The sequence below is a fragment of the Aotus nancymaae genome, unplaced genomic scaffold (genome assembly GCF_030222135.1).
Source record: "Aotus nancymaae isolate 86718 unplaced genomic scaffold, 86718_ANA_hifiasm-v0.15.2.pri h1tg000036l, whole genome shotgun sequence".
NCBI lineage: Eukaryota > Metazoa > Chordata > Mammalia > Primates > Aotidae > Aotus > Aotus nancymaae.
Window position 1 is genome coordinate 25,302,032 of NW_026988450.1, and position 13,482 is coordinate 25,315,513.

General features: G+C 42.5%; 1 protein-coding gene across 2 annotated transcripts in view; it reads left to right on the forward strand.

Annotated features, from left to right (window-relative positions):
* Positions 1 to 12,326: 12,326 nt before the first annotated feature.
* Positions 12,327 to 13,482, forward strand: part of HNF4G (hepatocyte nuclear factor 4 gamma) — a 142,085-nt gene continuing 140,929 nt past the window's right edge. The window contains exon 1 of one of the 2 annotated variants that reach the window (XM_012450919.3): positions 12,327 to 12,412. The gene's annotated coding sequence lies outside the window, so the exon portion shown is untranslated. The remainder of the gene's footprint in view (positions 12,413 to 13,482) is intronic. The other variant, XM_012450920.2, reaches the window with a different exon arrangement.

Consider the following 13,482-nt stretch of genomic DNA (forward strand, 5'->3'; position numbering starts at 1 on the left):
CTGCACCATCTTTTGGCACAGAGGAAATGCTAGCTCTTAATAGGGAAGAGTGAATCACTTCTGCACCCCCAGAAGACCCAGGGGAGTTACAGAGACAACATTCTTGTGGTCAGTCCATCTGGTTGACTGTGTACCATGATTCAGGATTTGGAATTTTCCTTACCAGGGCCCTAACTTTCATATAGCAGGCATGCCATGGCTAAGCATTCAAATATCTTGGGAGTTCTGTTATTCTGATAACTAGGTCTTCGGTGTAAACTTAACTGTGTCTGCCCATCCACTCAAAGTATAAGGGCATTTTTGTAAACTGAGACGGAAACTCTCTGGCTTTCGCACTTAGGTATTTACTGCTGGTTTACAGCCCTTATTTCCTCATTAATCTTCTGCAGGGTTAATATAATTTAACAGTAATCGATGAACTCAGCTTTACTACCCTCATATTTTTCTAAATACATATTCTTTTCAAATTATACCAAATTATATCATTATCATATCTTCCACAACACCCCCTCACACCCACACACTGGAACAATTTCTGAGGTCACCTCTGTTGAAATCTTTGGCAATTATTCTGCCACCTTGTGCCAGGGACAACCTGTACTCCACTTATCAACCAGGATGATGTCCTCTTTACCTGAGGACACGTGCTGGGTGACCTCTGTTTACCTTTTACTCATTAGAGTTAAGAAATATTTTAATCTCCCAACTGTACAATTTTCCTAAATTTCTTTCTTCTCCTTCACTTATATGTATAAATCAGCAAAATCATTTATTCTTATACTATCTTGCTAAACACAGCCAACAGCAACAAACATTGTTACCAACATATATTTTCAGAACATGTTTCCTGGAGCTCAAGTTAACTAGGTATATAACCTGACTTCCAAGTTAACACAATCAACAGTCTACCAAATGCCTCACTGACACACTTCATGGACTTCAGTTTTTGAAACCAGTTTTCTCACCACCTGTACGCCCAGCCCTTTAACTCTTGCCACCTACTTAATAAGGTTTTTGCATCTCTGTAAATTAGCACCCCACTTTTGGTGTGAATTTCTGTTTCAGTTGAAATTGGTTAGCTTCTATTACATTACCAAGCTTATTCACAAATTTCAGCTTAAAAAACAGGGAATTTTTTTTGTTATGTAAATATCCTTCGTGGAGCAGCTGGAGACCTACTCCATTCTGTGCCCACTTTTGTAGCCCAGGCTGATGGAGCATTCACCATCTGGATCAAGTCCTTGTCAGCACCATGGTGCCCAACTCTGCAGGGGCTCCACCCAGTCACCACTGAGGCAACTAAGTATAAATGGGACTTATCTCAGTCGATACAGGGGCAGTTCTGCCTCCTGAGATAACTACTAAAATTCTAATTCTTTCCATCACCATTCGACCTGAGTAATGTAGCTTACCCAGAGGCTTCCAAAGGGAAGAGGATACATCACGCAAATGTCTAGAGAGGTAACTCTCCATGAGCTAAACACTGGGCATTGAGAACTTGGACCAATAGGAAACAGTAGTTAGAAGGGAACTCACAGATAAATCTCTCCTCTGTCCTTCTCACCACTTTCTCCTGGACCTATCGGGATCCACTCAGGAGACTGAAACCTCAGCTGGAATTTCAACACACACACAAAAACTTAATGTAAAGACTTTTAATTAGATAAAAGGTAGTGGTATTAGTCTTGTTTGATTTGCTATAACAAAATCCTGGGTGCCCTAAATAGCAGAAATTTACATTCTCACTGTTTGGGAGCCTAAAAGTCCAAGATCAAGGCTCCGGCTGGGTTTCTGGTGGTGACTCTCCTCCTGGCTTGCCAGTGGCTGATTTCTCACTATCTCCTCACATGAGCTTTCCTCAGTGTGCACACACGGAGGAAGAGAGGGGGGAGCTAATCTTATCAGATTAAAATCCCACCCTTATGACCTCATTTACCCTTAATTACCTCCTTAGAGGTCGCATCTCCAAATACAGTCATGCTAAGGGTTGAGGATTCAACATATAAATTTGGAGGGGCACAGACATTCAGTCCATAATATACCAAAATTTCAATCAGATTTTCAAAGTGACCCAAACCTAAGACAATTTAACAATCACTGATGTGGAAATCAGAAAGTTATGGGGATGCTTAGAATGCACAGATTTTCTTTAAGTATTATTAATTAAGACATTAACAGGCTAAAGGGATTAAAATATAAAAGATGAGACAGCCACTGGTTTTGCCTACGTAACATCTATTCTCTTATACTTCCTTACTGTAGTAGATTGGGGGGAAAAAAAACATAAATTTTCCCATTTCCTATAAGTATTGTGACTTTGCCATCCTCCCATTGTGAAGTAATATCTCTCTCTCTACTTGAATCTTGGATTAGCCATGTCATTGGCTTTTATCAATGAGACATTAACAAACATGGTACTACATGATGCTTAAAAGGTACTAGCATATTGGAGCTTGCCTTCCTTTTTTTCTGGGAATGCTGAGACTACCATGAGAAGAAGTCCTATCCTCCTGGATCATGAGTGGTCAAATAGAGAAAGAGGAAGGCTCAGCAATTCCAGCTGAAATCTTAGATGAGAGTTTAAGGCCATTGCATATTGTTCAGTGGAGCTGTCTTAGAACTGCCCCACAAACCCAAAGAATTGAGAGATTAATACTATCATTGTTTTAAGCAATTACATTCTGAGATGGCTTCTTATACTGCAAAATTCAATTTATTAATACCCATTAACAAAATCCCAAATGTATTTGGTTTGGCAATCTGGTTACTGAAGATAACCTTCCTATAATCTACAGCTATAAATAGTGTCTTCTTGATCCAGTTCTGGCCAATGAAGCATACACATATGTTGCTAATTGGTGTCTGGTAGTGGAGCCATCTAAAGGGAGGTAATTCTTTTAGTTAGTATGGTTCTTTGGCCCTTTGCTTTTCATCCTCCTTCTTGCCTGACATACAGATAAAATAAAGGAAGCATATTGCAACCATGAGATAAAAGTCCCACCCTAAGAATGGTAGGACAGGAAAATAGAAAGTGATTGAGCCCTGATAGCAGTTTAGCTCCCATGCCAGGTCAGGACTACACAATCTCCAGACTTTTTGTTATATGAGAAAAATAAAATCTTCAATCCACTGAAATAAAGGAATGCAAATACTAACTCAAGGTATGAAAGAAGGTGGAGTCACTGATGGTCCCTATTTTGCTAGCTTTGTCAACTGGATAATGGTTCCATTAATCCAAAGAAAAGGCATATTTTGGGATAAGATAAATTTAGAAAATACTGAGTTTAAAGTGCCTGTAAAAGGTATAGAAGACACCAGTTGGAAGGTGAGCGTCAAGCCAAAGCTATTATAATACCAATACTTAGAGGAAAGATCTGGGTTTTAGTATAATTTAGGGAATCAACAACCAGTGTTGTGGTAGGTAAAACTGCTGGAGTGCATGGATTTCCCAGGAAGAGTCAGAGGAAGAAAGTGTAAAGGAAGAATCTTAGGAAATACCAGTTGTTATAGGATGGTTGGAGCAAAGTGTTAAGAAATACAGATAAAAGAATGTTAAGAGGTTTAGACATAGACTCTGGTGAGCTTAATATAAGGATTGAACATGTCCTTATTGGATTTACCAATCAGAAGGCCACTAAGGTCCTTTCTGAGAGCAGAGTCCCTGGAGTGGAACCAGCTAAAGCCGGATTATGGTGGGGGGAAGAGTGAATGAAAGGTGTTGATAAGGAGACCATAAGTCGACTTGGCTAGTGAATCTTGGCTGCAAAGGACAAAAAAATAGGGCAATACCACGGAACTAAGTAGAGAGCAAATTTTGCTTTTGCCTTTTAAAAATTTTTTGGTTTGTTGGTAAGACTTGAACTTATTTATAGCCTGCAGGGAAGAAACCACTGGAGAGGGAGAGTGTGAAGATATAAGAAAAAGAAGTACTGTAATTGATAGAACACGGCCAGGCATAGGCGGGAAGGGATGGAATCAAGAACACAGGTGGACAGCTTAACCTTAAACGGGAGTTGAATCTCCTCTTCCTGTGAGAGCGTCAATATTTCTTCCTGAGACGGGAAAGGTGCACTTAGATCTACATGGATACACAAGAGAGATACAAAGGGCCTGACTGTTGTAGTTTCAGCTTTTATCTGCTGTCTGATCTTGATTGGAGGCATGTGAGAGATCAGGAAGGCAGAACTAGTGGCTTCTCTTGTGTTAAACCGTGGCAGGAATCCTGCGCCAAATGCTGTCAGCTTTTGAAAGCATTCACTACTCATAAATTAATACCTACATGCTACAGTGCTACTTAATTAATCATCGTTAATATTTCAAATGTTGTGGATTACAACAAAACAAAAACATATTGTGTCATAGACTGATGATTCACCTAGTTTCTAAAATGAGCAATATGCTCTTCTGGAGAAGAGAAACGTTGTTCTCATGACAGTTATTGAGGAATTTGAATACATTCAACCTGCTCGGGTTTATGCAGTCACTGTCCTGAAAAGAGGAGAATAATTTCTGTAACTAGATAATAGAAAAGTATGTTCAGAACACACTTACATTTTCTTTAGTAAATACAATTGGAAATTAGAATGAGGCAAAGTGGAAAAGTAATTGGAATGATGAGGCCAGCTAAGTTCAGGGACACATTTTTGGCAGTATTTTGGAGGGCTTTTCAAGAACTATTTGCAGCAGCAGCGGTAACTTCATTAGTTAAAGTGCAGGGGGGCATAGACTGTAGAAGCAATCTACGATAAAGGTTTGGATGATAGTGGTCAAAAATTATACTAAATAGATGAAATGAGTGTATATCTTTTTTGCTTTTTACCTATAGTTTTCTTAGTACTTGATTTTTACAATTAGTGTTAATTAACTGATTTTTTTTCTTTTCAATAGGATGTCTGCTATGTTTCAGACCACATGCCTTCAAGCAAATACTTCTTTCGGATGTATCTTGTATCTCTTTTAGCCCATAACTTGAATTGCAGTGATGTCTTTTTGCCTCTTTTCTTTATGGGAGGCAGTATGACATGGAAGATGCATGCCACCCTTGGCTCTGGAATCATATCAGCTCTGACCTACCAGCTTCATGACTTCCTGATTCCTCAGCTTCCGTGATCACCTATAAAATGATGTTTATGATACAGATCTTCTGGAGTTGTTGTAAGTACTGAAGGTGTTAACTAATTAAAACCTCATAAAACAATTCTGGAACATTAAAAGCACCCTTAAAATAAAAAAGTCAGCTACCATTAAAATATAGTGATGATTTTTTAATGGTTATTTCATTCAGCAAAACTTCTATATATGCTAAATATTTTATAATGTGAACTTCAACAAAAAGTAGCTTTAAGTTGCCCTACCAAGTAGATTTTCACTAGTTTTTTTTTGATGTGGTTGTTCCATGGTATCCATGGTGGTGATTGCTTCCAGGACTTCCTGAAGATGCCAAGATCCAAGAATGATCATATCTAATATAAAATGGTGTAGTATTTGCATATAACCTAAATATTAATATATCCTCCTGTATACTTTAAATCATCTCTAGATTACTTATAATACCTAATTCAATGTAAATATATATATACATATATATATATAGTTGTATTCTTTAAGGACTAGTGACAACAAAAAATATCTGCAACCATCCATTTTTTTTCCCAAATATTTTCCACTGGGTGCAATGACTCATGCCACCAGCACTTTGTGAGGCCGAAATGGGTGGATTGCTTGAGCCCAGGAATTCAAGACCAGCCTGGGCAACATGGCGAAACCTGGCCTTTACAAAAACACAAAATTTAACTGAGCATTGTGGTGCATGCCTGTAGTCCCAGCTATTAGGGAGGCTGAGGTGGTAGGATTGCTTGAGCCCAGGAGGTAGAGGTTTCAGTGAGCCAAGATGCACTCCAGCCTAGGTGGCAGGCGGAGACTCTATCTCAAACATATATATATATATATGTATGTATATGTGTGTGTGTGTGTGTGTGTGTGTGTATTTGACCTTCAGTGTGTTAAATCCAGGGATGCAGAACCCATGGATAGAAAGGGCCAACTGTATTTGATGAGGCCAAATTCTGAAGGAGTATAAAACTTAATGCAAGGTATCAAAAGCAAGCATCTGAGTGTATAAGTATAATTAATTCCATATTTCTTTGCTGCTGCTGCTGCTCTTTCTGCTTCTCATCCTCCTTTTCTCTCTCTTTTTGTGAAAATGGGAGATGGCTTTGTGCATTTTTAGAGTCCAAACAGGAGGTATATTCCTCTTAGCTGTTTTTTGAATTTTTGAAATTTGGATATCAATTGGATCCAAAGCTGATAGTGAATGTAATCCAAAATAGACAAATAATCTTCATAAAAATTTTATGAAGATATGCAGAAGAAAAACTAGTATAACAAATTGATGATCTGAGTGAAGGTCAATAACCTTAATGATTAATACACACAAAAGGAAATGGAATGAATTGAATAATTATGTTACAATGCTCCCTAATGCAATAGTCTGCTTCTTTGCTTTTAGCTTGAATTTTACATTTTTCTTTCGTTTCTTACACTTGGTTTGGTTTGTAAATAAGACAACAGCGAGTCTCAGAGGCTTTGGAGGATGCCTAGAATCAGCATTTTCTCTTATGCCCACTAGATGGCAGGTATAGGATTCTGAATGTTTTTCAGGAGCTATGTGTCAACTTTTTTTTTAAGCACACTATAATTGCATTCATGTAAAGTTCAAAAATAGTCAAAACTAATTGGGTTAGAAGTCAGGTAGTAACTGGAAGTGTTTATGGAGTACTGGAAATATCCTATTTATTTTATTTTAAAATCCATTTATTTTTTGACATATAACAGTGTATGTATTATTACATACAACATAATGTTTTGAAGTATATAAACATTGTGGAATTGTAAAGTCTAGCTAATTAACAAATGCATTACCTTATATACCCATCATCTTCCTGAGAAAAATACTTAAACATCCACTCTCTTAGCATTAAAAGTACAACACCTTGTCCTTAAGTATGGCCTCCACGTTGTACAATAGATCTCTTGAACTTATTTTGTTGCTTATTTTTATTTGCAGCACTAGATGAGAAAACTGATTTTGTTCAAAGTACAAAATTTTGGAAATGAATCATTTCAGCTTCTGCCCCCTTTCCCAGTCTCCCACATAAATCCTAAAAAACAAACAAAAAAAAGGACTGGCAAAACTGGTAAAGGAGGACAGAGTTTCCAATAAGGCTTTTAAGCATTCTCACACGATACACTCATTTTCTGTCTTTTTCCTTTCTCCTTTGGACACATACAATCCGAAATGTGGTGTAGTCTCTGTGTCATCTCAGTCCTCTTATTTTTCCACAGTGGAAAGATACCTGTTGCCCAATTGCCAGGGGCAGGGAGAGAGTACATTGTAAATTAGTCATAGATTTACTTTGTTTTCTTTATGAAGAAAGAGAGAAGGAAATTTTAAATAATTTTTTGTTCCTTGTTTTCCACTGTTTTGTTTAAAGTTTTTCTTTCTTTCTTTCTTTTGTTTTGTTTTTTTTTTTTTTTTCCTGGCTTGAAATACAGTTGAAATAACTGCATTTTCTGCTTGGAAGTTGTGTGCCTTTCCACTGAGGGGCCAAGGCCCTGGAAATGTAAAGGGCCAATCTTTGTTACAGAGGGGTTCATTGCAGCGAAGGGCGGGTTCTGCAAAGACAAACAGGTCTCACAGATAGTTGCCAAGGGCACCACCGAATACATCTTTGCATTACACCTTGAACTAGCATGCTCATATCACCTGTTTTTATTGCGCACACCATAAATGACTGTAAAAGTTTGCAAATCTTGCAGAGACCTTGGCAATCAATACTTCACAGGAAATCTACAAAGAGGGGGTGGGGAAGAGAAGGGATCCAGCCTAGCAGTTTGCCTATTTGGTACAAGAACCATATCTTGACATTGAAAATTATTAAGTGTTCGATTTTCCCAGTGTCTCAGCCAGATGCGTAACATACGCAGAGCAGTTTCAATTTAGACGCTCAATTTGAAATCTTGGCTTTGCATTTTTATTAACAGGTACGGGAATCTGGGAACATTCCTGTGGCCTTCCTTAATCTGAACTTACTCTGGGTGCTTCTGATCTGTGACTGGAGTGCAAAATAAAGACTAATTTTTATCTATGTCAATGTGGGGCCAACTAAGGTGGCCAGTCCTGAAGGCCAGGCCTGCAGCTTTAGTGTTTTTAAATAAATATCTGACCACCAAACGGGTCATGCAAGTGTATGGACTTTTTCTTTTCTTTTTAGAGTCTGCACAGTGATGGTAGGATTGGGAGTAGTAATCAATCCCTGTGCCATGTTCAATCTGCCTGTTCTACCGATGTTTTTGTTCTTGTTTTTCCGTGTTAAATTCAAGTCTTTAAGAGGAGGGCGCCCCGTGGAAAGCCCGACAAATCAAACAGCAGAGGAGGGTACCAGAGTCCTGGGGTCCGAGTTACAGTCTGCTATTGCTCCAGGCCCAGCGGGGGCTGACCTCGATGGAGGCTGGTGCAGGGTCGGAAAAGATGAAATGGCCCCGCATCCCGGTTCCCAGGGGCTCGATTGGCAGCTTTACAGCTCGGACAATCTGTGCCCTTGCTTTGGGCTGCGCCAGGGAGTAAAAGACCTGTGCTTTCTTTGAAAGAGGCCATGGCAGCGAGGTAGAGAGCCGCTGCCAGAAGGGGCCTGGATGGCTTAGGGCCCTAAACCCGGGGCCTGGATGGCTTAAGGCTGAAACCGCCCCTGCCCCCACCCCCACCCTCACCCCGCTGGCCGAGCACTCCCCCCTCCTAGCCACGGTGACCGGAATCCCAGCCTTCCCTTCTGATGCATAAAACATTCAGAGGCCTCTAGGGAGTTTTTGAAATTCTGGCGGAGGCTGCTTTATCCGTTGTTTCGCCCCCTGGGTCAAACACAGGTCCATTGGGTGAGTTAGAGGAGCTATTAGCTCAGCCACAGACTAAATTTAACCTGAGTCCTGGTGGCCACGTCCAGCCCGCGGTCCTTTCCATACGAGTGGCTTTGAAGGTGTCACTGAGCTTTGCCCAAATCTAGAAAAGAATGGGAGAGGAACTGCATGAGATTTTAATTTTTCTCCTCCCCCCGCCCCGCTTCCTGCGTGTAAACCCGAGTAAGGGTGGGAGGTAATCCCCATCGATTGAGCCCGCGCGGGGAGGTGACCCCGGCGTGGGTGCCACAGCGGTCACGAAAGATCGAGTTCTGAACCTGGCCAGCAAGGGTGGCAGCGGCCCCAGCAGCACCTAGGCAGGAAGAGGATACTTCCCGTTCGCGTTTGGTGATGGTTTTATGTACCAAGAGATGGGCGCAGAGTTGCCCTCTGAAATAGCGTCTCTGGATGCTGAAATCATACAGACCTTTTCCCTGAGGTTGTGCGCGCCTGCCTGCGCCCTCCCTGTTTCCTGAGCCCTCTGCCGGAGGCCACTGCTTTTAATTAATAGTATCAGAACGGTTGTGGGAGAACCTGGAGTTCTTATCAAGACCATCTTGGTGGCATAAGGAAGCGCAAGAGTGGGGGTGGGGGTGGGGGAAATGGTGTAAAAAAGATTAAGTACCAAAGCGAAGAGGAAAAGTACAGACTAAACGAGACATTTAATAGGAAAGTGAAGTAAAGGATTTTTTGACGCCACATTTTGTACATTTAGTTTTAGATTAAAAGAGCAGATGCAACATATATATATATATATATATATATATATATATATATATATATATATAATTTCCCCCTAACCACTAACTAGCCAAATGGAACATTATATCTGCTGAAAACCTTTCCCTGAAAAATTATCCTGAGTCTTTCTTCTTATTGTTGTCCAACCCCCCACCCCCCAACCCCCAAGCATCAGGGGATGACTCTCCATAGGGCACATTTTTCATCTTCAGCAGCTTAAAGCCATGCCATGGAGAATCGTAATAAATTAGTTTCAGGAACAATATAAGTGATGCTCTAAAGCTTGGTCTTGTAGCATTGGTTTATCTAGTAAAAACTGCCAAGCTCCAGAGTGGAATCAAATCCTTGTCTCTTCTTCTAGTTCTTAACATCGTTATTTATTCATTCATCCATTCATTCACCTGAAACCCCTCCCTTTTTGCTCCTGGCACAGGAGGATTGGCAGTGTTACCTAAACTCTTCTCAGAGGTTTTTAAAAATTGAACAAATGCAGTGTTTTTCTTAGATAATAACTAAGACTTCACAGAGTTTAATTTCTTGAATACATGACTGTTTTTCTCATTATTCAAAATCCTCGTGTTGATAAATTTTATCACAAAGGTTCTACATATTGTGTCAAAATAATTTTGTACACAGAACATGTGATTATTTTCTGGTAGATCAGCCATTCTACCACACATCAGTAATGAATTGATTATCCAAAACCTAACCACTTACATCGCAGATAAACAGTGAAATAAACTGAGACTATTGAATTAAAACATGATTTCTCTGCTGGGAACAAGAGATGTCAGGTGTCATTAAAGCATCTGTGGATGAGGATGGACCAGACTTTATGTTTTATGAAAACTATAAATTTACATTTTGGCATAGAACACGATAACCTTCTTTCTCCAAGTATCCGGAAATATGTTTAAACAGAATGTCCACAGGTGCTCTGTAAACAACACATCTATGAAATATTTGCATAGGAAGTATAACCCGTTAATTGTAACTCTTCTGCCTTTGCCGTGTCAGGATGGTTCTCATGGGCGACACGAGCAGAAGCCGCTTTCCTGGCTCGGTTTGCAAACCGCGTGGGGCTCGAGGACCCAAAAAATGTGTTTTGTTCAAAAACGTCGATTTAAAGAAAAATAGTATATGATGTCTCCGCTTTGTCTTCATTTCTAAAACAGCCAACAACCTGTTTTTCAAAGAGCCTTTCAGCAGGATATTCAGAAGGAGGAAACTGAGAAAGTTTAGTAAATCCGATCTAAAAAGAAAAAGAAAAAAACACCTAGCCCTTTGATCTCCCTGGCATTGTTATTACAGCCTTAAAATATCAGCCAACCCTCTGGTAGGAAAAGAAAAATCTTACGGATTAAGTAACTATTTATCTCATGAAGTTAATTACTTGTTTGACCTGAAGTCACTCATTCCTGAAACCACGAAGTTAAATTGTTGAGATGTTTTTAAAAGCCAGCGCTCTGGCTATATTGCTCGGGAACAAATGCCTGATCAAGAAGATCAGCGCTTCTGGGATGAGTCTGAGCCCCACTTCTGCAAGTCGAAAGCTGAAGGGTATGGGAGGGAGAAAGGGAAGTTTTCCAAGAAACTTATGTAATATCTATGTAAATACAAAATACATATGTAAAGAGGTACTTAAAGACTAAAACCACAGGTAGCTGGCGTGGCTGGGAACGGAAAACCATTCCCCCTCCTCTTCCCAGAACTCTTGCCGAGCTAGATGGTCAGGAGCGTCGTGGTAGATCACAACCCCAGAGACCCAAGGTGCAGTTTGAAGAAAAGGTCGCGGCTTCCCCTAGTGGTGTGGCTTCAGAGATGCCCCGAGGAACCCATTTAATTCCCTTTAATTATACTTCCAGTCTTTTTTCTGGACCTCATGAGCTCAGGATGAAATCAGCATCCTAGGGTCAGCAGGCTTCTCCCTGCTACCGCGTGTCCGAAAGCACTTCCACAAGCCAGGGTTGACATCGCCCAAGACGAGGCGGGACGCGGGGCGGGGGAGGGGCCTGCGACCGCGTCGCGGGAAGGACGCCTTGGCCTCGGGCTGCAGGCGCGGACCTTCGGGGGCTCCCCCGCGTGCGAGAGGCGCACAGCGATCCACTCCAGCCCCGAGCGGTCCGGCGCGGTGCGCCTCGCCCGGAAGGTGGAGATTCCGGCATGTGGCGGCTGCCGTCACCGCCTGGCGGCCCCGCGGAGGCCCGGGAGAGCCGCTGCAGCCTCGGGAGGCCGGGCCTTGGGACTCACTGGCCCGACCGCTGGTCGCCCTGGGGCCTTGGGAACCGGGAAATGCGCGCGCCGAGGCGGTGGCGGCCTCGCTGCTTTCAGTTTTCATTGAGTCTGGTGGTTACTGTTTAACGTCCCCACCCACGTTTCAGTTTGTTTAGTAAATCGATCGGGCTGTGAGAGTCAGGGCGCTGCCCTGTCGCCATTGAGCAAAGCTAATATTCTCTCAGCATATGGTCTAAAATCTTTGCTAGAGATCGGGAAAAACAAACAAACAGACAAACAACAACAAAATCCTTAAGCTTCCTCTCCCAGGTCCCCCCAGCCCCACCCCCACTTCCCACTTCTTCGCTTTCAGCAAACTTCCCAGCCTGGGAAAAGTGCGGCGCGGGACAGCGCGGCGGGGTGGGTGGGGGACCTGCTGCAGGGAGATGCGGCGGCGGCCGCGCGGCTGACTGCGACTAGGGAGCTCCGGGAACGGCCCGCGCAGGTAAGTTTCTCCGCCGCCGCCCGGGGCCCGGGCTGGCCACAGTGCACCGCCCCGGCGGCTGCCGGGCAGGAGGAGCCTCGGTTCCCCTCGGGCGGCTGAAGCGGGGGGGCGCTGAGCCCTAGGACCCCTAGGCCAGGCAGTGTTGAAAGCAGATACCCCGAGGCCTCGCCCAGCCTGCGCTGGAGGCAAGAAGGCGCTGGAGGTGGGGCAGCGGGAAGTGGAGGGAGCAGGGGAGAGAAGGGTGCCAGTCCTTTACCCGGGAAAAGAAAAGAAAGAAAGAAGAAAGTTGTATTTGTTTGAGTGCAGAGAAAGCTTTGGTGGCTGTAGAGAGTCATGTGATTCCCAGGTCTCTGGGGGCTTCCGTGGAAGTACTTCTGTGGCCTGGGGCAAGCCCAGGACATACGGATGTTCCTGAACCCTGGAGGTCTGTGGGGGAGGTGCTTGGTTCTGCAGCATCATGCTGCCCATTTGTCTCAGCTTCCAATCGTCTCATGGACACATTTTGGGAGTGGGTTATCTGCCGGTGATGCCGTTGGGGGCTATTTTAAATACAGTATTGAGACCTTCCTAGCTAACTTTGAGATGAAATGTCCTTTGGAAGCTTAGTTAACAACGTGCCAGTTAAGCAATAACCGTTGTGTCTAACTGAAATAAGCCAGCACGTGATAAGATCTTAGAATGGAATATATGTGCTTAATACCTGATGATCTGTGCTTATAAGGCTTGCTGGGAAGTGAGTCAAAGCATTGCTCCAACAAGCGAAACAATCAGGATGAGTTTTCACTTGAGGGCAAGGGCAAGAGAATACAGAATCCAGAAGCTCAAAAGTGAATGGGATGTCCTGGAAACTAAACACTCATGGATAGAAACATTTCCTGGTTTTGTTTTTGTTAGTTTCTTCTGCTTTCCTGTTCCTTTTACGGGTTTCTCCTCTCCCTTTAGAAGCAGTTATTCGTCATTAAACCATTCTTGCTGTCTAGCTGTCACCGTTTTTCTACAGGAATCCTCCTGTCCCCACCTCCTTACCACCACTCCCTCTCTTTTCATGTCTTGTACACACTCTCACTCAG